The following is a 26,759-nucleotide window of genomic DNA, read 5'->3' on the forward strand; positions in this document are numbered from 1 at the left end:
GGGGTGTCCTGAAAACGGTGTCCGTATTGTTCGCTGGCAAGTTCAAAGTGTTCTAAGAACACTCACATTGTTCGCTGACATTAAAAGTTTCCCATAGATCATAGTTGAAATGTTTGACTCTATGGATGTGATATGCTGCGGTGGTAGTTGCCAGGGCATAGAGTCTTGGGTGCATGGCCAAGTGGCCATGCACCCAAGACTCTATGCCCTGGCAACTACCACCGCAGCATATCACATTCATATTTGCTTATAACTTTGGGTGAAAAACAAATGTATAAGGAAGAAAGGTATTAGATACTATGGATGTGATATGCTGCTTTGGTTGTCCTTATTATTGTATACTTACTGTTTGGTCTAGTAATGGGAGTCCATGTTTTTCTTCTTCATTTCTGTGATAAAAGAAAATAGCATGTTAGTATTAGTATTTTGTAATGACTTATTACATTGTATAAGCAATATACTTTTATTTTTTTTCAATCCTCATATTTAGTAGAGTACAAATCAGAGTGCTGTGCAATTTGCTCAGTTTCTGTATTTGTTGCTAAAATCATTGGGTCTGTGGGAGAATAAAAAAATCCATGTTGGATTAAAAAAAAAACTTTTTCTGTTATGCTACAGTTTATTTGTTTATTTTCAGTGTTCACTTTTTGTTTCTGGCTAATGCTTTATACTTTGCTTTGTTGTATTTTTTTTGGAGCAGTAACAGATTCTTCATTTGTTTTGATATTATACAATTTTGGAGCAGTTAGATACCAATTGGCGTATTCTAACTGTCTATGTTTTTAATATATTTTAGTGGTTTTGATTTATCTATTTGGATATTGTTAAATTTTGGGACAGTTAGATACCAATTGGCGTATTCTAACTGTGTATTTTTTGGCCTAATTTAGTGGTATTCATTTATCTGATTAGTTGTTGTAGAATCTTTGAGCTGTTAGATAGCTTTTGGAGTATTCTAACAGTTTATATTTTTTTAACACAAATTTATAATTTTGGGACAGTTAGATACCAATTGGCGTATTCTAACTGTGTATTTTTTGGTCTAATTTAGTGGTATTCATTTATCTGATTAGTTGTTGTAGAATCTTTGAGCAGTTAGATAGCTTTTGGAGTATTCTAACAGTTTATATTTTTGTAACACAAATTTACTTAAAGGTTTAAATACAGTTTATTTATCAAATTTTGGTTTTAAGTACATCAAATAAGTGTTTGTAAGATTTGCTGGTAATCTCTGCTTTAGAGTAATGGTACTATCATTACATTCAAACCATCCACATTTCTTTTTTATATATGCAGTGTAGTGCCCTGAATTGGTTGTGGCTCCTGCGTGGTAGATTATATCTATTGTTGTGAAGGTTTTCTTACCAAGTGATATTTGACCATGTGTGAATCCAGTCAGCTTGCAGTTGTTTTTGGTACCATCTGCATTGTAACGTAGAAGCATTAGTATTACGTATTTACTATGTGTTTGTATTACTAACGTGGAGCGATTATCTGAATTGCAGGTAGAGCATAATCTACCATGGTTTGCATTTTGTACAAGTTGCTGAAATGGAATGGATTCACAATTTGGTATTGATATATATATGAAGCGTTCATTGGGGATTTCTTCTTGTGTCACATTGTTGCAGAGAGTGCATGTATGTTTCCACATGTATGAAATCTGAAAGATTTCATTTATAGGTATGTTTTTGTTTTCCAGTACTTGTAGTAAGTACATTCGAAATTCTTGTGGATCTTCCTGTGAGTTTATAGTGAATTTCACCATTCCAGCACAGTAGTCCAATTGTCGTCTTATTCCAAAAACACTATATGTGTTGTCAGGATTGTTTGCTGCATTTCTGTGAAGTACTAACATTTGCAAACACAAAGGGTCTGTACTGTGTAAGTAAATGTTTTCAACAATTGGTGGTAATTGAAATAGAATATTCATTGCTACATTTGCATAGCAACTTACACCAACTATATTTGAGAATTTAAATGGTCCAGGTAGTTCTGTATCTAACTGATTTTTTGGAGTTTGTCTTCCTTCTTTAAAGAAGTACCTGGTTTACTTTCTGTAATTGATTCTTTTTTGTTTGTGGTACTTGAGGAAGTATTAGTTTCTTTTACTCTCTTCGGAGGATTTGCAGTGACGTCCTGTTGCATTTCTGTTTGATTTAGTTTTCTTTTACAACGTTTTAGTTTTTGTGGAACAGAATATGTGTTTAGATGGGGAGTGTATAGTGAGCGAAGTCTATTATATTCTAAAATGCAAGGAATATCAGCGTTTACTTACTTGCATCAAAGTTGATTAGAAATAGACCGTCAAGTGTACGTAAGCGTGATAATGCTACGTAGCTCATGCCTTCTTTAAAGACTGTGTTACCAATATCTATCATTGCTTTGTCTAGGGTATGACCTTGTGATTTATGAATCGTGACTGCGTATGCAAGAGTTAGAGAAAATTGTTCTCTGCATACATACATATCTTTGAAGAGAAGGAATCTAGCTGTTGAGCGTCCTATCCGTTTTACTTCTGAAAGTTTGTCAAAGAGTATATTAACAAACTGAATTTTGTTGTCACGTGGGTATGTTTGAAAGCCAACAACTGTACCCAGTGCTCCATTATCTAGTCCTTAGTCCACGTCAAGGTTACGTTTGAGCATTACTCTGCAATTTAAGGATAATTTTAACATCTTTTCTAAGCCTGCTGTGTTTGAGAATGATTTTTCTAAACTATTTAGTCTTGTTGTGGCTTGGTCACACATGGGTAGTGTCATTCCATGTACATCTAGTTTGTCTGTGGTGCTAATTTCCATTATTGGTTGCATTTCTTTACTTAGCATGATTTCATTGATTTTGAAACAGCTTGCAAGAGTTGGCATTAAGGCCATACAATTGAAATTTTTGTGGGCTAATTGTTCCATAACATCTGTAGCACATGCATTATCGCCATAAAGTGCATTAATGTGCCGGGTTTTCAATGTTGCTTCTGCTTCTTTAGAAAGTATACCAACTCTCAAACTTTTTAAATTGTTGGCATAAGTTAGATCTGCAGATTGGCGCATGTTTTCTTTTAATTCTCTGTATTGGAAATGTTGCCAAAGGTTGACATTTCCAATGCTGCCAACAGTTTTACGGCAGAGTTTGTGCCCTAATGTTTTAAAAATAGGTTGACCTTTTACTGGTGTTAATTGAAGCAGATCTCCAAAAACAATAATGTGTTTTCCTGCAAAGAGCTCTTCATAATCTGTTTTGAGTACTTCTTGTAATCTGAGGTGAATCAAAGCTAACATCAGGTTGGAGACCATGCTCACTTCATCTATTAGTAGCATTTTCATTTCTTTCAATACTCTGCGTAATTCCATTGCAGCTTCTGCAGAAAGTTTGTAATAGTCTAATTTGTTCTGATGTTCTACTGGTAATAGTAGTAATCGGTGTAATGTAACACCACCTATTTTGTAGGCAGCTAAACCTGTGGGGGCATTGACAACAGCTGACAGTTTGTTGTTTGTCAATTGTTGAAGGAACTTACTAATGATTTTGATTAGGCATGTTTTGCCAGAACCAGCTTCACCACTGACGTACAGTAGTATAGGTTTATAATTATGGCAGGAACATTCTTTATTTTCATGTTTTACACCATGTGCAATTTGTTTTGTTACTTCTTGAAAAATGCTACTTTGCTCATTGTTTAGTTTTTTTTTGTAGTATAGTTAAGTCTTCCTTATCCTCATACTGACACATGGTGTTTTCTACTTCTATCATAACTAATTCTGCCTGATTTGTTATTAGTGGTTCTCCCAGTGGTTTTTGGCTTCCTGTTACAGAAGGTTGACTACTGTCAGGAGTATCCTTATCTAGTTGGGCTTGGAGTTCTTCTTCATGTTGCTGTTCATTGTGCAACATTGTTTTGTACTGTGTAAAGTTTACATCAGTTATAGTGCTTTCATTTGCTTTGAAAGCATCCTCATATGAGTCATAGTTATCTGTAATTGTTCTTCTTTTCTCCATGGTTTGAAGAGTTGTAGCAGGGACATGTAATATACGTCTTTATGTTGAGGAGTCTTCAATGACAATTTGATATGATTAATTAAATTTGGTTTAGTGAGTTTAACTAAGCTGCCTTCACAGTCCGTCACTCTATATTTACCTTTTTTTTTCATCGGGTTTCATATTATTTTTGTATGTGTAGTTTTGGGCTATTTGGTATAGACACATGTTTTCCAAAGTATTACTTCTGTTTGGGTAGTATGTGTCCAATAAATTGTTTTTTTTAAATGTCTTGGGTGTTGGGATCATGTTTGGCTATTGTTTCTATATCTTCATATGATTTTAGAACTATTTTTCTACATTTAGGTGGACCAAGACTTAGCCATACTATATTTTCAGATGTACCATACAATGAAGTACCAGTTAAACGATCATCTGCTTCCTAAGATCCACATTCTCTATGGGTCAGCATTTTTATGCCCAAGCTGTATAATTTCTGAGATACTGTTTTATCTGATGACAGGTCATTCCAGAGGTCTTGGAACTCTGTCTTTTCTGCTTTAGTTAAGTATGCTGTGACATATCGTGCAACTGCAGTAGAATTGTCTGCAATGTACTGCACATCTATGTTTGCATTCCATAAGTGGGCAATGATTGCATTATAATCATTGATATATTTTTCTTCTTCTTTTCTTTTTATGTAATATGTATTTTTAGGTGACTTTACTTTAACAGTATGTCTAACTGAAGACATGAGGTTGTTTACTTGACCTGTATTTGTAACTGGTCTAGGGAAACCAAATCGGCATTTGGTGTAGTATTTGCCTTTGTTTTTGTATTTGCGACGACAATATTTTCCACATTTGTGTCTTTGAAATTGTAAAAATTGTGCACAAGGATCACTATTTGTGGCTTCTGATGGAATTTCACAAGTGGCATATTTTTCAATAAACTGTAAAACAGTGGCATCACTGTCTTGACCAAATTTAGGAGCATCTTTAATCCATAAAAGCATGTGGATATGTGGTGCTCCTCTGGCTTGGTATTCTTTTCTCCAAAAGAAGTGTTGCACTTCTCCAAGGGCAGGAACAGTTTTATTACAAATAGCAATGAAGCGATGGTGAAAATATCTTGAAACATTAACAGGATCCAAAGAACAAAGTTCTCCAGGTGTTAGAATATCTATGTTTGTTTTGTTTTTATTTGATATGCGTAGGAAATCATGTAAATCTTCCCATGCATATTCTGCACAACTTAATGTAACAAACCAAGTGGGTGGGCCAAGGTTTCTGATCATACAACGTACATCTCCATGTCGTCGAAACCAGTACTCTTTAGTACCACGCATATTTGCTAATAGATTTGTAATATTTGATTGTAAAACCTCATCCTTTTGTTGCACTTTCTCTAATAATTGTGTAGCTGCCATATTTTGAAAGTGTGATCCTGATTTTAATATGTGTGCAACTCCGTAACATAAAGTTGCTATTTCACTTTCAAAGAGTAGGTGGAATATGTATTCCACATTTTGTCTAAATCTGGGATCTTCAGAATACATCCGTAATGAGCGGTATTCTGAAGCTGATATTTGAATAGGTCTATCATCATACCTTCCTCCTTTGCCAGTAGGAAAGAGTAGAGGAAAAGCACGTGCTTCTATACTTTTTTCCCATATACTGATTGGCGATCCTTTTGTTTGACGTATTTGGTAAGTTTCCAGTACATCTTGTACGGTGTCATTACAGTGCAAAGGATGAATTGTATACTGGTCTAAAGTATTTGATATTGTAGCAGGATCTAGTAGCTCAAATTGACTAGCTTCTTGTGTTTCTCGAATTATTTCAGTTGTATCTTTCAAGTTTTCTTCAATATTAATTTCTTTGTAATATTCATTATTCTCTTTAAGATATTGGAAGGCTTGTCTAACTTTATATAAATATACCAGCTGTTGCCATATTTTTTTGTCTTTTGTAGGTACTCCATTTACTAATATAATTAAAGATTGGTGTATTGGACGTTGCACTCCTAGAGTATGCAAATTTTCTTTTAGATTTAATGGTAAATAAACTACTTTTCCACAAATGCCTTTTACCAATTCAGAGGGAGGCAATTTTGCTGTTTTTGGTTGAAAGCGTATTATTGCTTGAAATGGGTGTACTGTTTGAATTATGATGCTCTCATATAAATTAAGTTTTTGTAGAGGTTTTGGTACTGGGTATAATTCCAAATTATTTGTGATAGAACGTGAAGGAGTTTGGTTGTTGTCAAGTTTTGTAGTGCAATAACTGCAAAGTATTAAGGGCTCAGTTATTTCATATTTGTTTTCTGCTAGAAGGTAGAGAGCTAATTCAAACCATTTAGAATCTTCATTGGGCCTCATTACGACCCAGGCGGTAAGTTACCTCTACCACCATGTCGTAAACTACGTTTATGCCATGGTGGTTGGCGGACTTACCGCCCCATTCCAAGGTTGGCGGGGCGGTAAGTCCCCAATCCCCATTTACCCTTCCCCATTCCCATTTTTGCCCCATAGGGCATAATGGGAGAGGGGAAGGCGTTAATTACGCCACCGTAAATTACGATGGCGTAATTAACAACAAGGTCCCTTAGCGCCATGGATTTTAACACCTGCTAAAAGCAGGTGTTAAATCCTCCATGGCGCTAAGGGACCTCGGAATCAGGCGGTAAGGGTCGGCGCTGTTTACGCCGCCGTAAACCCCTTACCGCCTTGGTCCTAATGAGGGCCATTGTCTTCTATTTTGTATGATAGGTCCACCGTTTTGTGTTACTTTTATAAAAAATTCTACGGCAACATACACATACATGGTTTGGTACTTCAGCTGATGTACTTTTAAATGTTAGTATTTCTTTTTTGTATGTGTTTAGCAAAAGGTTGCCATGTGTAGAATTGTTGCTTAATTGGTTTAAAGCTATTTCATTTTGTAAATGGCTTTCACTTCCAAAATATTTTTTCTGGATATAGTGAATTTCTTCAAGTAGGTCTTTTGCTGTACCATGTAGAATGATGTTATTTAACTCTGCTAGTGCTAAAGCAGGACTTCTAGCATAGTACAGTTTATAGACTAGATTTCATATAGTTGAATGATGTGTTGATATCCTTTTGATATCATGGAAAGTGGTTTTACAAGTAGGTCCTGTAATGCAGGCCAATGAATGTCCTTTTAGTCCTGTGTACTTGCGCACTGGACAGGTATCTATATTTTGCAGTAATTTAATTTTGATTTTGTCTTTGCTTTTTCCATATTTATTGAGGAATTGGTGTAAAGATTTGAAACATTGTTTGGGAATGTTACACATTGACGTGCATGGCCATTTGTACACTAGATGTTCTGATTCAGTTGAATGGAGGGGTAATTCTAAGTTTTCAGGGCATATTTTTGTAAGGAGTACTTCTTGTTCCATTATGGTATTATTCACTTTTTCATAACCTCGACCACTGCTATTTATGGCAATTGTATTTGTTTGCTTTTGTTGGTACGCTTCTTCATTAAAATATGGTTCTGTGCCCGTAGTGTGATTCCATTCACCTCTGCAGATACTTAAGAAGTTCTTCCTGTTGACATTTTGCTTATTGAGAAGTCTGTTTTGTAATTTAGTTATGAGAAGAATTGCACTGTCCATCAATGCTTCTAAGATTAATTTCCTATGATAGGTTTTAAGCTTTGAACCTGATTTCTCTCCTGTTTTTATAAGATTTTGAAGGACTTTGTGACGGTATATTTTGGCTAAAATACTTTTCTTGGTATGCTTACTTTGCACTACATTAAAATTTGAAGAAGTAGTTTTATCTGTACTGATAGCTGATTTTCTGTTTATTGTTTTTTGGTTTGTTTTATATTTTGATAGAGGAAGCAAAGTTGTTGTACTTGAAACTTCTTGTGTTTCACTAAATGATTGTATTAGCTGTTTTGTTTCAACTTTTTTTACAAATTCTGCTAGAGATGGATGCTTATGTTGGACTCCTTTATTTTCATTTGCTCTAATTTTGCGTTGCTTTCTACGGTGTTGTCTTTTGGTAGGCATTCTTTAGGGTCTGTTGAAAAAAATAAAGAAGATATGGGTTGGGGTGTTCTGGAATGTATGTGTGCTGTGTACATGAGTGTTTGAGTAAGATGATAAATATGTATGTAATGGTGTGTGATTGTGCATTGGGAACTAAAACTAGTAGAGATATGTATTCTTGAATTCATGTGTCACTAAACTGGGGTTCAGATGTTTGTTCTATAATATGAAAATTGTGGTGGTTCAGTTGGCTAATTTGTGTGTCCAAAAATAGAAATGTGTGGGCCATTCTTTTTGTAAATCGCTGTTTACGACATGGACATTTTAGGACAAAATGGTACAAAATCTCTATTTTAAGAAACAAAATAGCTGGTATTAATGTTATAGTATTTTTGATTAATAATATAAATATATATATAATATATATAAATATTATGGTGATATTTTACTTACTTTTTTTTTAAAATTCGAATTCGGCTGCTTCTTTTCAGGGAAATGGTCTTCACTGCAACTGTAAACGCTTCAAATTAGTAACTTTGTTGGTATATAGCACTGTTTTTAATTTAGATATTGATTTTTTTAATTGAAATCCTCAGTGCCTTCTGTAAAACTATTAAATTCATTTATTTACATAAGATACATTGCATCAGTTCAGTGTATATGATATGTTCTTAATGAACAAATTGTATTGAATGACTAACTGTAGCAAAAAAAAATATCTTTACTATGTCTTGTGAAATTTATAATATATTATTGAATACCACTATTTCTGTAAGTAAACTGTTCTAGGTAATAGCGCCTCCATGTCATGTCTAATTTAAAGTAATTAAGTCAATAAATAAATAAAAACAAAAAATATGAAATTGTATAAGTATTTTTATAAAGGTTTAAACATAGATTGTGTTTGCATGCAATTTTGTTTGAATATATGTAGTCTATATATTTCATTTAAAAAATGTTAGTTTAACATGATTTGAGTGTGTGTGTTTAAAGAAAGTAAAAAGTATAAAGGTGTATAAGTGGTAGTTGATTTTAGGAAATTGAAAAAAGTACAGTAAATTCATTTAACAGATTTTACAAGGTAAAAGTCTGTTTGAAAATGTGTTCATCTACCATAGCTCTCAAGTCACACGCTTTAGGCGGGTGTCACACGCCTTGTAAAGGGCAGACTCACCCGCCAAGCCTCCTGGACGCCCATTCATTCCAGTGGGCGTCTCACCCGCTAAAAACAATATCGGGTTATTTCACCCGCCTGTAATACAAAAATGGTTGAGAGCTATGTCATGTACTATACAGAAAATATGCATACCTGAAGTTTGTGTTCATGCATATGGATATGCGTGGAGCTGCAAGTAGAAATCTTGAAGACTTGTACAGTATTTCTGGTAGATGCTGCTTGCCAATTATATGACACTTGTACTCAGAGAGATTCAGAGTACATTTGCAGTGCTGATCTATGATGATGCAGTTAGATGTAGAGGTCTTGAATGTGATTGGTGCATGGTCATGTGATTTTTGAGGTACATCTAATGAGGGAATGGCAGAGAGAGTGTAGTGGAAATGGTAGAAGGGCTGTTCATGTTACGATATGTCCGCGGACATGGCGGTAGTTCCAGGACATCGGGAGTTACATCCGGGGATTTTTGGGTTCAGAAGTCATGCAAATGGGAATAAGCACTGAAAGGGATTGGTCGGGAAAGTTTGGTGGGTGTGTTGTGCCAGGAGAGATTTTTTGAGATACTCTTTTTGCTGAGAGAACAAAAGATAGCTATGGCTGTGTGTTTCAGAAAACAGATTGTTTGGATTTTAGGAGATTCGTGGATACATTTGTTGAAGGTGCATGCAGAAAGCTGTGGAGTAGCTGTAGATCTTGGATTCCCACATGTGGAAGTACACTGGCATGGAGTACGTGGAATGAAGTGGTTGGATTTGCTACCTCTCTGTGCTACTTTGGAGACAGAGCAACATCCAGACATAATTGTAATTCATTGTGGAGGGAACAGTTTAGGGCATGTGACTGGAATTTTTTTTGCAATTTGTTATGAAAGAAGGACTGAGGAAGGTTATGGACATGTTTCGCAAGTGATATTTTCACGGATTGCGCAGAGACAAATGTGGCTTTGTTCTTCTTCATTTGGTCCACAAATGGAAAAAGCAAGGCGCAATGTTAATAAGGCTTTTTGTGGCTTTCTAAGAGATTTTGGCATGTCTTCTTTTCACAGTGAAAATATTATGTTTTGTAGTACATACATTTTTCGCAGAGATGGAGTCCATCTTACTTATGCTGGCAATCAGATTTTTTGGAATTACAACAATTTTGAAGTAGATGTTAAGCATTTACAATTTTTGACTTGGCTTAGTGAGCAGGTCTTCACGTGCTCTGAGACGATAGTCTCAAAAGCACTCCGAAGTCGCTCCCCCCGCAGAGTACTGTGTCACAGTATATACATACAACTGTGACCCTCGAAAGGTAAGGGTCATCAGCATTCTGTATGGCCTGTGAGGGAGCTTCAGAAAAATGCTGTCCCACAGAGGTGGTCCTTGTGGTGACAGGATCAGAAACAGAGGATGAAGTAGAGGAAATCAACCTGCTACGTTCTTCGCAAGGTACAACCCTGCGAATAGCTCCAGAGTAAAATGACCTCAGGTGTTGCTTCATAGTAGTGGTCCCAAAGCTGTAGTTACCGTGCTTCCCGCGACTGAGCATCATTTTGCACTCATTGCAGGTAACATGGTTCGCACAAGCCTTAGGACCATTCCCATGAATGGTAAATAACCGCCACACCCAAGACTCACGCCTAGTGCGGGTAGTAGGGATTTCCTCTACCTCATTCTCATCATCCTCTTCTTCCTCCTCCGCATCCTCACTCCTGTTCCCCTATTCAGGCCCTTGGGGAGGTGGTGGTGGTGGAGGGGGTGGTGGTGGTGCTGAAGCAGGTGCAGCACCAAGTGGCAGTTCAGTAGCCAAGGATGCCATGTCGATGATGGTGTAGTCTGCAGGTGGCAGAAAACATCACTGTGTTCTGAAGAATAGCCAGAAACACAATGGGAATAAGCTCTTGGGCGTGGTCTTTTATAGGGGTGCTTGTGCGCGGTCCGCGGACATGCGCACTGTGCGCGGACACATCGAACACAAAAAAAGGATCGGAAAGTTTCAAAACGTATATAGAAAGTCAAGATTGCTATGTGGGACTTGTGGCATGGTGAGATTTTATTGAAAAATATTATGGATTAACTGAAAATGTACTTTTAAATTGTTCGGGGACACGAACAGTGTCCGCATTTCAGGACATACGATGAGCGTGGGCGCGGTCATATGATCTGTTTGCGAACTAGTCTGTGAAGGAAGCACCTGTCCGCAGGACACCAAGTGCACGGAGATTGGTTAGCACATGCGCATTGATGTCCTACGGACACTGTTCGGGTTCTGAAGTAATTAAAAGTGCGTCACACGTGAAACGAATATTTTAGGACACCGCGTGTGTTCTTAGAACAGTTTAAACTTGGTAGCGAACAGTAAGGGCAGATATAGTGTTCTTCAGGACACGTGTAATTTAGATCATGTAGGAACATTTAGGACACCAATTGTGTTCTTAGAACACTTTCAATTGGGTAGCGAACACTACGAACAGTTGTACTGTTGTTCATGACACATCATTTTTGTGTATTTAGGAACATTTCAGGACAGAAATTGTGTTCTTAGGACAGTTTTAATTTGATAGCGAACATTAAGGACAGATATAGTGTTCTTTAGAACACTTTAATTTTTGTTTCTTTACGAACATTTCAGGACACCACGTGTGTTCTTAGAACAGTTTCAACTTGCTAGCGAACAGTACGAACAGGTGTGGTGTTCTTTAGGACACCTCCATTTTCGTTTATGTACGTACATTTCAGAACACTCGCACTGTCCGCAGACACTTTTATTGTTTTAAAAAAAAAACGGAAACTGTTCACAATACAATATAAAAATTAAACTTTTTTTCACATATATTAATAATTTATGACAGAGAAGGTGAGGCAGAAACAGAAACAAAAACAGGAGAATTTGGGGTTTCAACATGATTGGTATTAGGTGAGGAAGGGATGGAAATCTCATCAAAACGTTTTGGATTATGGTGATGGTTTGGGGATAATTGACTGGGATAAGGTGAGGAGGGACAAGTACATGTTGGGCAATGGTATGACGTTTTTGTTTTAAAATAATCTTCAACAAAAGTTTTTAAATTATTAAAATTGGTCAACAGTAAATCAATTTTTTCTTTTATGTTGTCAAGCGTGTTTTCCATAACAGCTTCTTCAGAGGTAGTTTCTATTTTGTTATGCACTGTATAAAAAAATATATATATATGTTAAATGTATACAGAATAATAATATTTAAATGGTTTATATTATAAAGTGTTTACCATAAGTTTCACTATCTTGTGACATTTCTTCATGTGGGAAATTGTCCTCTAGCCATTCCAGAGTACTTGACATTTCTGTGGGAAAAAAAAAAGAAAAGATAATAGTGCGGGTAGTAGGGATTTCCTCTACCTCATTCTCATCATCCTCTTCTTCCTCCTCCGCATCCTCACTCCTGTTCCCCTATTCAGGCCCTTGGGGAGGTGGTGGTGGTGGAGGGGGTGGTGGTGGTGCTGAAGCAGGTGCAGCACCAAGTGGCAGTTCAGTAGCCAAGGATGCCATGTCGATGATGGTGTAGTCTGCAGGTGGCAGAAAACATCACTGTGTTCTGAAGAATAGCCAGAAACACAATGGGAATAAGCTCTTGGGCGTGGTCTTTTATAGGGGTGCTTGTGCGCGGTCCGCGGACATGCGCACTGTGCGCGGACACATCAAACACAAAAAAAGGATCGGAAAGTTTCAAAACGTATATAGAAAGTCAAGATTGCTATGTGGGACTTGTGGCATGGTGAGATTTTATTGAAAAATATTATGGATTAACTGAAAATGTACTTTTAAATTGTTCGGGGACACGAACAGTGTCCGCATTTCAGGACATACGATGAGCGTGGGCGCGGTCATATGATCTGTTTGCGAACTAGTCTGTGAAGGAAGCACCTGTCCGCAGGACACCAAGTGCACGGAGATTGGTTAGCACATGCGCATTGATGTCCTACGGACACTGTTCGGGTTCTGAAGTAATTAAAAGTGCGTCACACGTGAAACGAATATTTTAGGACACCGCGTGTGTTCTTAGAACAGTTTAAACTTGGTAGCGAACAGTAAGGGCAGATATAGTGTTCTTCAGGACACGTGTAATTTAGATCATGTAGGAACATTTAGGACACCAATTGTGTTCTTAGAACACTTTCAATTGGGTAGCGAACACTACGAACAGTTGTACTGTTGTTCATGACACATCATTTTTGTGTATTTAGGAACATTTCAGGACAGAAATTGTGTTCTTAGGACAGTTTTAATTTGATAGCGAACATTAAGGACAGATATAGTGTTCTTTAGAACACTTTAATTTTTGTTTCTTTACGAACATTTCAGGACACCACGTGTGTTCTTAGAACAGTTTCAACTTGCTAGCGAACAGTACGAACAGGTGTGGTGTTCTTTAGGACACCTCCATTTTCGTTTATGTACGTACATTTCAGAACACTCACACTGTCCGCAGACACTTTTATTGTTTTAAAAAAAAAACGGAAACTGTTCACAATACAATATAAAAATTAAACTTTTTTTCACATATATTAATAATTTATGACAGAGAAGGTGAGGCAGAAACAGAAACAAAAACAGGAGAATTTGGGGTTTCAACATGATTGGTATTAGGTGAGGAAGGGATGGAAATCTCATCAAAACGTTTTGGATTATGGTGATGGTTTGGGGATAATTGACTGGGATAAGGTGAGGAGGGACAAGTACATGTTGGGCAATGGTATGACGTTTTTGTTTTAAAATAATCTTCAACAAAAGTTTTTAAATTATTAAAATTGGTCAACAGTAAATCAATTTTTTCTTTTATGTTGTCAAGCGTGTTTTCCATAACAGCTTCTTCAGAGGTAGTTTCTATTTTGTTATGCACTGTATAAAAAAATATATATATATGTTAAATGTATACAGAATAATAATATTTAAATGGTTTATATTATAAAGTGTTTACCATAAGTTTCACTATCTTGTGACATTTCTTCATGTGGGAAATTGTCCTCTAGCCATTCCAGAGTACTTGACATTTCTGTGGGAAAAAAAAAAGAAAAGATAATAGTGCGGGTAGTAGGGATTTCCTCTACCTCATTCTCATCATCCTCTTCTTCCTCCTCCGCATCCTCACTCCTGTTCCCCTATTCAGGCCCTTGGGGAGGTGGTGGTGGTGGAGGGGGTGGTGGTGGTGCTGAAGCAGGTGCAGCACCAAGTGGCAGTTCAGTAGCCAAGGATGCCATGTCGATGATGGTGTAGTCTGCAGGTGGCAGAAAACATCACTGTGTTCTGAAGAATAGCCAGAAACACAATGGGAATAAGCTCTTGGGCGTGGTCTTTTATAGGGGTGCTTGTGCGCGGTCCGCGGACATGCGCACTGTGCGCGGACACATCGAACACAAAAAAAGGATCGGAAAGTTTCAAAACGTATATAGAAAGTCAAGATTGCTATGTGGGACTTGTGGCATGGTGAGATTTTATTGAAAAATATTATGGATTAACTGAAAATGTACTTTTAAATTGTTCGGGGACACGAACAGTGTCCGCATTTCAGGACATACGATGAGCGTGGGCGCGGTCATATGATCTGTTTGCGAACTAGTCTGTGAAGGAAGCACCTGTCCGCAGGACACCAAGTGCACGGAGATTGGTTAGCACATGCGCATTGATGTCCTACGGACACTGTTCGGGTTCTGAAGTAATTAAAAGTGCGTCACACGTGAAACGAATATTTTAGGACACCGCGTGTGTTCTTAGAACAGTTTAAACTTGGTAGCGAACAGTAAGGGCAGATATAGTGTTCTTCAGGACACGTGTAATTTAGATCATGTAGGAACATTTAGGACACCAATTGTGTTCTTAGAACACTTTCAATTGGGTAGCGAACACTACGAACAGTTGTACTGTTGTTCATGACACATCATTTTTGTGTATTTAGGAACATTTCAGGACAGAAATTGTGTTCTTAGGACAGTTTTAATTTGATAGCGAACATTAAGGACAGATATAGTGTTCTTTAGAACACTTTAATTTTTGTTTCTTTACGAACATTTCAGGACACCACGTGTGTTCTTAGAACAGTTTCAACTTGCTAGCGAACAGTACGAACAGGTGTGGTGTTCTTTAGGACACCTCCATTTTCGTTTATGTACGTACATTTCAGAACACTCACACTGTCCGCAGACACTTTTATTGTTTTAAAAAAAAAACGGAAACTGTTCACAATACAATATAAAAATTAAACTTTTTTTCACATATATTAATAATTTATGACAGAGAAGGTGAGGCAGAAACAGAAACAAAAACAGGAGAATTTGGGGTTTCAACATGATTGGTATTAGGTGAGGAAGGGATGGAAATCTCATCAAAACGTTTTGGATTATGGTGATGGTTTGGGGATAATTGACTGGGATAAGGTGAGGAGGGACAAGTACATGTTGGGCAATGGTATGACGTTTTTGTTTTAAAATAATCTTCAACAAAAGTTTTTAAATTATTAAAATTGGTCAACAGTAAATCAATTTTTTCTTTTATGTTGTCAAGCGTGTTTTCCATAACAGCTTCTTCAGAGGTAGTTTCTATTTTGTTATGCACTGTATAAAAAAATGTATATATATGTTAAATGTATACAGAATAATAATATTTAAATGGTTTATATTATAAAGTGTTTACCATTAGTTTCACTATCTTGTGACATTTCTTCATGTGGGAAATTGTCCTCTAGCCATTCCAGAGTACTTGACATTTCTGTGGGAAAAAAAAAAGAAAAGATAATATATTTTTTAATCTAATACAGAAAGTTTATAAATATATGAGTAAAATGAAGTACACTTACTATTTCTGGTAAGATAAGTCCTATGTATTCAGTGGGTCTGGTCTTGTTCTCAGTTCTGTTGTGCCTGTGAGGTAATTATGTTGGAAGCCAATTTATGTTCTTGTGGTATATTCCATTTCAGAACATATTGTATTTAAATGAATGGTTAGTGTGTTACATATAAGGGTTACATTTCTTATGTATTACTATATATAATGTGTTTGTGTGCTGCTTTTTGAATTTGTTAAATGTTCTTAAATTATGATATAACAATCAAACATACCCCCCCCAAAGTTTTTAGGTAGTGGTACTGGTCTCCGAACATGTCCGCGAACATTAAATAATTTCGCGGACATCAAGTTCATAAGAAGAGATCTAGTCAGTTCCATATGACATGTATATAAAGTGAAAGTCATTATTGTTAAGTTTTGCTACTAAAAACCTATGAAATTCTGTGAAAAAACTTTGTTAAAGGGACGTTATGGTTAAGTTGCGCTACTAAAAACCTATGAAATTCAGTGAAAAAAACTTTGTTAAAGGGACGTTATGGTTAAGTTGCGCTACTAAAAACCTATGAAATTCAGTGAAAACAACTTTGTTAAAGGGACTTTATGGTTAAGTTGTGCTAATAAAAATCTATGAAATTCAGTGAAAAAAACTTTGTTAAAGGGACGTTATGTTTCCAAGTAAAACCGAAAAACCCTTGAAATTTGCCAGTTGTGGTAAGATAAGCAACCATAACTCACGCCACCACCGTGCACTGCTAAGACTAACACCCAGGACATCAAAGATGACATCACAAATGTCATTGATGACATCACTGATGACATCACATGTGTATGTACTTTTCATGAAATATGTGTACACGGGATTCTTATTATAATGTTGCGAAACAAGTGCCAAGGATCATTGCAATAAATATAATACTCTAATTAGTGCATTGAACGATGCATTGGTGCATATTCTCTTTTTTCCCACTCCAGCCAAATTCATTAATTGCAGCATTCAGCACCTGCTCACATCAAGCAGCACATTCTTAAAAGGCTGTGCATTTAAAAAGTTTATTTTTAGGAGCAATTTGATGACATTTTAAAAATTCATATAAGCACATGCAAAACATTTGTAGAACTATGTCTGTGCAAGTTTAATATGTTGGATGTACATGCATACATGCCAACATGACCCATTGCAACATGTATGTGCTTATCAAGTCTTCATTTTTTTTCTTTGCATTCTCTGACCCGTACTTCCACTTCTCCCAGTATACAACTCAGGCTACAAGTCCCAGCTACAAGTCCCACAATGCAAAGAGAAAAACAGGACTCAAATGGAATATTCGAAAGTGTGACATTCTTATCGAATAAATGATATACAATTCCGTACATATTAAAATCTTTCTTTTTAGGAGCATTTTCAAGAAAGTAAAAAAATGCATATGCGCATCTATAGTAACACTGTGTGTAACCTTTTCCTAAAAGAAAAAAAGATGCAAAATATTTCTACATTTTTAAGTGGCATGTGGAAGTATAATATATTGGCAGTGCATGCATACTTGCTAACATGCCCAATTCCAATCCGTAGGTGCTCATGCAGTCCTATTTTTTTCTGTGCAATCTGGAACTTGTACTCCATGTTTTATAATGGGAAACATGGAACGACAAGTCCAAGAATGCAAACAAAAAAACTAGGACTACATAACTACAGCTTGAAGTGGATTATGTTGGCAAGTATGCAAGTAGTGACAACATATTAGACATACACACACCAGGTGCTACAAATCTTTTCCATCTGATATTATTTTCTTTTACAATAAATATAAAAGTTGCACACAGTACTTCTATAAATGCATGTATGCTTATTTTAACTATCATGAAAATGCTCCTAAAAGAAACATTTGCAAACGCTCAGCATGTTCCATTTCCAACCTCACTCATTGCATCACTTACACTGCCACCATTGTCCGCCTGCTCACACATATGTGTATAATGCCAATGTATCTATATACAGCATTTCACCTTACATATAAAGTAGTCTTCTTTTCCAACCTCTACTATAAGACACCAAACAGTTCTGCAACAACAATTCACCATTGCATTAACACTAGGCCGCACGTTCCCTATTCTTAAGAACACTGCAAAACATTGCAAACACATTGCCACACAAACACAGCATTTCTTTCATTAAAATCAGCAGCACTAAAGTAATCTACACATGTACCTTGTTCTTACACCCATTTCTGCCATGTTCTTCCCCAAACACCACTACTCATACTCCTATTGTTCTAGCAACATAATTAGCATCATTTAGTACACCATCCATCACACAACTTGATTTACTCTTTTTCCCAACTCCTCCTACCGTCATAAACAACAGCCTCTTTTCCGAACAGTACTTTACCATTAGCACATATACCTATACATTTTTTTTTACAATTACAGGAAAGAAGACCATTCCTGAAGACAGCTAGCAAAAAAGGAACACTGTTCACATCCTGCAAAGTAAGTACATTAACATAGTATTTATCTATCTATTATTGTAACAATGTAGTTTCACTATATATTAGCCTAGAATATTCTTTTCAAATCAATAACATTTATTTCACGCTTACTCATTATATTGTAACATGCATAATATTTGTATTCCCATATCAACACCACCAGTGTAATACCCACTGCTTTCCTCAAAACATCACAATTTCCTTGCTTATTCATTTGCACCACCACTCTCGTACTTACTAACTGAACCCCATTACACCTGTACACACTTGTACTCTTAAAACCTTCCCAAGCACAACTATCATTCCACTTCACAATCACACAAGCTATTAATCTCTACAATCACACCCACACAACCATGCACAATATATCCATATACATCCCACAACTTTCAAACACAAATTTCTTTTTTTCCAATAGACCCAACACAATGCCTTCTAAAAAGCAACTCCACAGAAAAGAAAGAAACAATAGAGCAGATAAAAATAAAAGCAAGCCATGTACTTATCCACCTAGAAAACGATTTAAAGGAAAACATTAAAACAAAGAGCTAGTAACCTCACACAAAAAAACAAAACCAGCCACGAATAAAAAAAAGTTAAGGCCCCTATTGCAAAAACAAAAAGTACAAAAATATCTAGAAAGAAAAGCAAACCTACCAATGAACCTAACACTATATGGACCAGTCTTAAAAAAATAACTATACAACAATCCAAAAAATGAATGTAACAAACATTTTTCCACCATAGAATTCTTCACAATCTTATTACAAAAGCTGGAAAGTCACGATCTAGCCATAACAACTACTCCTTCAATCTCTAATTGATACCATATTTCCACTAAAGAGAACATTGTTTACATTGATTTTAAACAGAATGAAACCACTAACTAAATGAATTGATAAATTATAAAAAATACTTCTAAACATGCACAATGTCAATATAGATACATTTACAAACTTCTGTGAAGGTGAATTGATTCACTAAAGCAGAAGATAACCATATTTGAATGAAGAGGTTTATAAACAAGAAAAAAAAACAATTGCCATAGACTGTGATTGCAGAGGGTATGAAATGGTAGGAGACACCATTATGGCAAAAGAAATTCTCATAGAAAAAAACATCCCCAACAATCTTTCAACTAAATGTTCCTTAATCCCAAACAAACTGTGACGTGTACAAATGGACATGCAGCTCAATGTGTAATGTAAGGCAGCAAATATGTATGACAATTCCTCAATAACTATGTCAAACTAAAAGCCAAAAGTCAAATTAACACTTTTTAAACCATAGACTCCTGTCCAGTGCGCAGCAACAGTGGTCTGCGAGGATATTCATTAGCTTGCATTTCGGGAACTGTTTGCAAAAGCACCTTCCACAACATCCAAATGTTAGCAACACACCATTCCACTATAATGATAAATCTTCTGCATAAACTAAACTATGCAAAAAGTCCTGCTCTAGAACTGCAAAATTTGAATAACATTCTCCTACATGGAACAGACAAAGTATTCCTTCAAAATATAGAGCACATCCAAAAGTTCCAAAACACATCTGCTGAAATATCAGACCAAGTATGTGTCTGTTGTCAGAGGACTTTTTATAAAAAGAGCACAAAAATATTAGATATGGCCTATAAAATAGGAAAATTAAGAATCCCAATGGTTCCAATTGGCTTTTATATCTAACAGCAGAAAAGTAATACAAAATAACTGGCCCCTCGATACTTTGAACATACAGCAACGCAAAGCCTGCCAATAACCAAATGCCAGTACATGCTATCACTAATAAATATTCCCACTTCCAGAGGCTCTTCAACCACTTAACTTGTATGAGAGCATAATAATCCAAACAGTACACCCATTTCAAGCTATAATACACCTTCAGATGCAAACAGCCGAATTACTTCAATCTGAGTTACTAAAGGGCACACTTGGTATATTTGTCATTCAATCTTGAAGAAAATATAGAAACTCTAGGAGTACAACAACCAATCGATGAATCATTAGCTGTACTGGTTAATGGTGTACAAACAAAAAGCAAAACTATTTAGGAACAACTAATTAACTTGAACACAGTTAGACAAGCCCTACAATATCTCAAATAAAACAATGAATACTATAAAGATATAAACATAGAGGAAAACTGAAAAGAAACAACCTAGATAATTCAAGATTCACCAGCAACTGGCCAATTTGAACATGTAGATCATGCTACTGCAGCCAGCATTTTAGAGCAGTATACAATTCACTCACTACAATCCAAAGACACCATTGAAGCTGCATTAGAAACATATCAAATGCATCAAGCCAACGTATTCCCAATTTCCTCTACTCTTTCCTGAAGGAAAAGAAGGAAGATATGACGAAAGGTCCGAAAAACATTAGTGCATCAGAATATCGCTCTTTACAAATGTATTCTGAAAAACCCAGATTCAGACAAAATGTGAATACATTTTCTACCTGCTGTTCGAAAGTGAACTAGCAACTCTATGTAATGGAGTGGAACACACATTAAAAACAGGCTCTAGTTTTTTAAACATCTACGTTACCCAACTACTTCAAAAAATAAAAGGCAAAGATTACGTTTTGCATTCAAGTATCAAAAATCTGTTGGCAAAAATGCATGGTAAAAAAAATACTGGTCCTGACGTCACGCTGATGTACGTTCTATGCTAAGGAACCTAGGCCTGACCACAGGGTTTGTTACTTTAAGGTGTGCAGAGTATGCATGGGATGACTTGCACTACTTCTTGCACACTGCAAACCAAAATAAAGATGGAATAGATATAAAAACACCAGGAGAACTCTGTTATCTTGACTCTGTCAATATTAGGGTACTTTCACCATCGCTTCATTGCCATGCTGTACTTCATCTTCAATAAAATGACTCCTCCAGTGAGAGAAGTGGAATTCTTTTTTAGGAGAAATGAATATCAGTCCAGAGGAGCACCATACATCCACATGCTTTTGTGGATAAAAGATGCTCCCAAATTTTCCCATGACAGCGAAGCCACTGTTTTACAGTTTATTTAAAAATACATAACATGTAACATCCCTTCAGAAATCACATATACTGACCCACGTACAAAAATCTTACGCTTCTCAAAAAATAAGTGAGGTAAATACTGCCAACGTAGTTATAAAAACAAAGGAAAATACTATACCAAATGTTGCTTTGGTTTCCCTACACCAGTTTGCAAAATAGGACACGTAAATAGCTTTATGTCTTCTGTTAGACACTTAGTAAAGGCACATTACCTAAAAACATATACAACATTAAAAGGGACGAAGCAACCATGTACATCAATGATTGCAATGCAATCATTGCCTCTTGTTGAATTCAAACATAAACATACAATGCATTGCAGACAATTCCACTGCAGTTGCGAGATATGCCACAGCCTACATAACCAATGCAGAGAAATCAGAGCTAAAAGACCTCTGGGATGACATATCATATGACAAAACACTCTCACAAAATGTTTAAAGATTTTGGTGTAAAACTGTTCTCCGACAAAGAATGTGGATGCTATGAAATTGCAGACTGCTTAACAGGTGCAAATCTGAACACATTGTCTGACTAAACCTTGGTCCAGATTCATCCCGAAACAGAGTACTAAAATCCCACCAAGAAAAAGAAAGAAGAGCCACAACATTAAAATAAAATTGACACGTACTACTCGAAAACATGAGTGCATGACATAGCCAAACTACGCCTACAAAACCAACATCACACCAGATGAGACAACTGGCAAATATTCAGTCTCAACGTGTAAAACTTGCCAAACCCAGCCTAATTAATCATATACCGTTATCATTCAATTCTCTGCAACATAGAGAACTGTATTACAAGGCACTACTCAACTTTTTTAAAACTTTGGTGAAAAGAAGAATTATTAGATGACTATGGGCCTCATTAGGAGTTTGGAGGTAACCATGGCACTTTTAGCACCATGGCTGCCTCCAAATCCTTACCGACTCCGCCCTGGTGAATGGAGCTATTACCACCCCATACCAAGGTTGGCGGAGGCAGTAAATCCCCATTCACCAGGGCCTTTCCCCATTCCCATTTGAGCCCCCATAGGGCTCAATGGGAATGGGGAAGGCGCTAATAATGGTACCGCAAATTGCGGTACCGTTATTAGCACCAAAATCCCTTTGTGGGTCGTGTCCTTAACGCCTGGTAAAACCAGGCGTTAAAGGGAGGACCCGCAAAGGGAACTCGTAATAGGGCGATAAGGGATTACCAGTACCGGTGCCCTTACCGGTATCGGTAATCCCTTACCGCCCACCTCATAATGAGGCCCTATGACTCATTTGAAGTTATATTGAAAGCTAATGAAAGCAGTTTAACGCCAAGAAGAGGAATACATTGAAGCTCAACTAGATAAAGACACTCATGAGGGCAGGCAACCTTCCCTTACAGGAAACCAAGAACCACTTGGAGAACCACTCATTCTAAATGAAGCAGCAATAGCCATGACTTAGGTACAAAATACCGGTGTCAATATAAACAATCAGAAGAAGAATTGTCAGCACTCAAATCACAGCTAATGATGAACAACTCACCCATTATCAAGAAGTCACTAAAGAAACTGAATATGGTTTTAAACGTGAAACTAAAACATGCAGCTATAAAATGTATAAACACAAACACAATTTAGAAAACTACAAATTATCAGCAAAGGATGCCACTGAAGTAAGCAAAATTCTGAAACAAATGACTCAGTAAAATATAAAATGAATTTCTTTAATGCCAAACTTTGCAAGCCATACTGCATATCAGCTCCACAGATATGTCAACAAGCATCAGCACAACTAAATCGCTTAGAAAAATCTATCTTTAACACAGCTGGAATGGAGAAAATATTAACTTTGTGCCTAAACTGCATAGTAATTCTAAAATGTAACCTTGATTTAGAAGAAGGTTTAGTCAAAGGAACAATTGGTACAGTTGTTGACTTCCAAACATATCCACATGACAACAACATTCAATTTGTCAACATCCACTTTGATAAACTTGCAGAAGTTAAAATAATTGGCTGCACAATACCACATTTCCTTTTTTTTAAAAAAAACATGTATGTAAGCAGGGAACAATTTTCTCTATCTCTTGCATATGCTGTGAATATTCACAAATCACAAGGTCTAACCCTAGATCAAGCATTGAACGTATAGTCTTTATGGAAGGTATGAATAATGTATCACTTTCTTGTCTGCATACAATTAATGGTCTATTCCTAGTTAACTTTCATGCAAACAAAGTAAATGCTGACATTTCTTGCATCCTATAATACAATAGGGTATGTATACTGTCCACCTCCATCTAGCTATGTACCCTGTACCTAAAAAAATGATACCTCTAAAAAGAAAACAAATGCAGACTGTACAACAGATGTCACAACAATACCGCTTAAAAAGAATAAAATAACACAGTCCTTCACCTTCAAATAATACAACCACAAAACGTTCTAGTACAATCCCAATTGCACATCCATAAGAAAGCAAAGAGACAAATGTCTCTTCAAAAATATAGATCTGCAGGCCCATCAAACAATGCCTATAGAGAACTCTCTGCCAATGTGGGACGCCACTGGCTAAATACTGGAGGAGAGGAGTCCCTAGGGTGGGATGCATCTTAACCGTAACATACCTTTAACAAAGTTGTTTCTGTCCATTTAATAGGTGTTTATAAGTTAAAATGTTTCATGGTGTTAGATCACTGTATAAAAGTTATTAATAATTCCCCTTTTCTTATATATGAAAGAACTATAAACATCCTTTAAGAAACATATTTTCTCCAACACATACTTACGTCTGTCGTTATCAGCAATGCATGCTGGGGATGGAAATCCTTGTTGAATTGCCTATAGCATAGGGCTCCACCATGATCCCAGCCAAACCAAACCACCCCTATTATTCACTGCACCTACCCTGCATCGTAGCTCAGTGACCACTATACCCTAATAATGTAACCAATTGCCATTGCTCATGGGTTGCATCCATGGACAGTCTCCAAATCCATGGAGCATAGACTATGGCCATGCTGCATTCCCCAATAAACAATTCAGAGTACACATTTGTGTTTGCTGAGGGCCAGGCCCACTATGTAGACACCAAATGTACATCACTAGTTGGTCTACTTATATTCTTACACTTTCATAAAATAAAATAAAAAAACATTGCATATTTCCAAAAACATGCTTTCAGGTCCTTGCTAATGCTCATTGTGCATGTTTTATTTTTTTATATCTAGGCCACCACTTCAGGCTGTAACCGCAAGCTGAATATGTTTTCCCACTGAAACCTACCACTTCCGCCATGCCACATTCCAATATGCAAATTGCAGTACACATTTCTCCTTGCTGATGGCCACTTACATTTTATCCATCCAGCACTTCAACCTGTACCCACAAACAGATTTTTTTTTCCCTATTCAGACCTATCCCAATTTCGAAAAACGTTACCACATACCAGTCCCTGGTGACCATCCTGCAACAGAGCACTTGGAATGAATACCCAAAATCAACTACATTCCTCAATTAACTCATGGCACAAAAGATGTGCTCCATGAAACACTTCTCAGATTTTTGAAAACATGACCATATAAAACACCCAAATATAAGAATCTGTGCCTAAGAGATGTGCCAATCATTAGAAATCGTTATGAAGATGAAGGTATAGTCATGAGACCTGTAGAAAAAGGGGGCGTATTAGTTATTCTGAATGTGGAAGATTATCAACAAGATTAACTCAGACAACTCAGTAACAAAGATTACTGAATAATCCTTCTCGGGAAATTGCTGATAATCTGAATATCATACTGGATATGGCATTAGGCAACGAGTGGATTAACAAGAAGGCACGCATCTTTCACACACATGTCAATCAGAAAACTCCCCATTTTGATTTCCTTCCCTAAATTTATAAATCTATGGGAGATCCTTTAGGACAGCCACTTGTAGCAGCTACTAACAGCATTTTACAACCCCTCTGTTTTTATATAGACAACATTTTACAATCAATCATACAAAAATACCCCACATATATTAAGGATACAATGGATTTCCTTAACAGACCGAAGGGCATTAACATTTCAAGAGACAATGGGCCTCATTAAAGGTCCGGCGGTAACCCTACTGGTGCTACCGGCGGGCTGCGGCCAGACCCATCAATATTTACTGGCGCCTGAATTCCCGATGCCACCGGGAGATTATAACCCTGGCGGCCCGGAAAGTCAGGCGCCAGTAAAATGTAAGTCTCCATTCCCTTAGAGTCCCATAGCACTCTATGGGATATGGGACACAGAAGCATGGGCATGACCACTGTGGCCGGCAGTGTCAGACAAGTTGGGCACAGTGGCTCCGGCAAGCAGACCTGTAATATGCCAGTCCAGAAAGAACAGTGCTGGTAAGCTTACCGGCACCCTAGTTTCCGGACCGGCAAGGTCGTAATGAGGCCCAATATTTTAATGACCATTGATGTGTGTAGCCTATATACATCAATTCCACACAACCAGGGACAACAAGCTGTTGAATGACTGCTACTTAAGGAAGAGGCGGTAGGATCATCAAAGGAATGGATAATGATTCTTTCAGAATTTATTTCCCAGAATGCACACTTCGAATATTACAGTAATTTCTTTTTGCAAAGTAGTGGCACCACAATGGGAGCCACAATGGCCCCCAATATGCAAACTCATTCATCTTAAAATTTGAAGAGCATCACATCATCAAACATCCTGTTTAAGTATATCAACAATTGAGGCTGCTATATTGTGATTTAGGGAAGTGTCAAACCCTGGAGCATTTGGATTGATCTGTACATCCATAAAGTGGATGCTGGGGTGGCCAATCTCATGTGTAAACTATATCCGATTATCTATCAGATTTGGATATGCTGAAATAGTTTCCAATGTTTGGATTGTATCATTCCTTACAATGAAGATATCGGGGGTCATTACGACCCTGGCGCTAAGGAGTTAACAGTGCCGTAAAAGGCTGCAGCGCCGTTAGCCCCTTAATGCCTAATTACGAGGTCCCTTTGCGGCTCCCGACCTTAACGGCTGGTCTGGACCAGCCGTTAAAGTAGGTACCCGCAAAGGGACCTTGAAGGTAATTACGGTACCGCAATTTGTGGTACCGTAATTACGGCCTTACCCATTCCCATTGAGCCCTATGGGGCAAAAATGGAAATGGCGAAGGGCAAATGGTGCAATGGGGAATTACCGCCCCACCAACCTTGGAATGGGGTGGTAATTCCCCATTGCACCATGGCGGACTTGTTACAATACCGGCAG

This window comes from Ambystoma mexicanum, chromosome 1q (genome assembly GCF_040938575.1).
Source record: "Ambystoma mexicanum isolate Mex_15411 chromosome 1q, UKY_AmexF1_1, whole genome shotgun sequence".
Taxonomy (NCBI): domain Eukaryota; kingdom Metazoa; phylum Chordata; class Amphibia; order Caudata; family Ambystomatidae; genus Ambystoma; species Ambystoma mexicanum.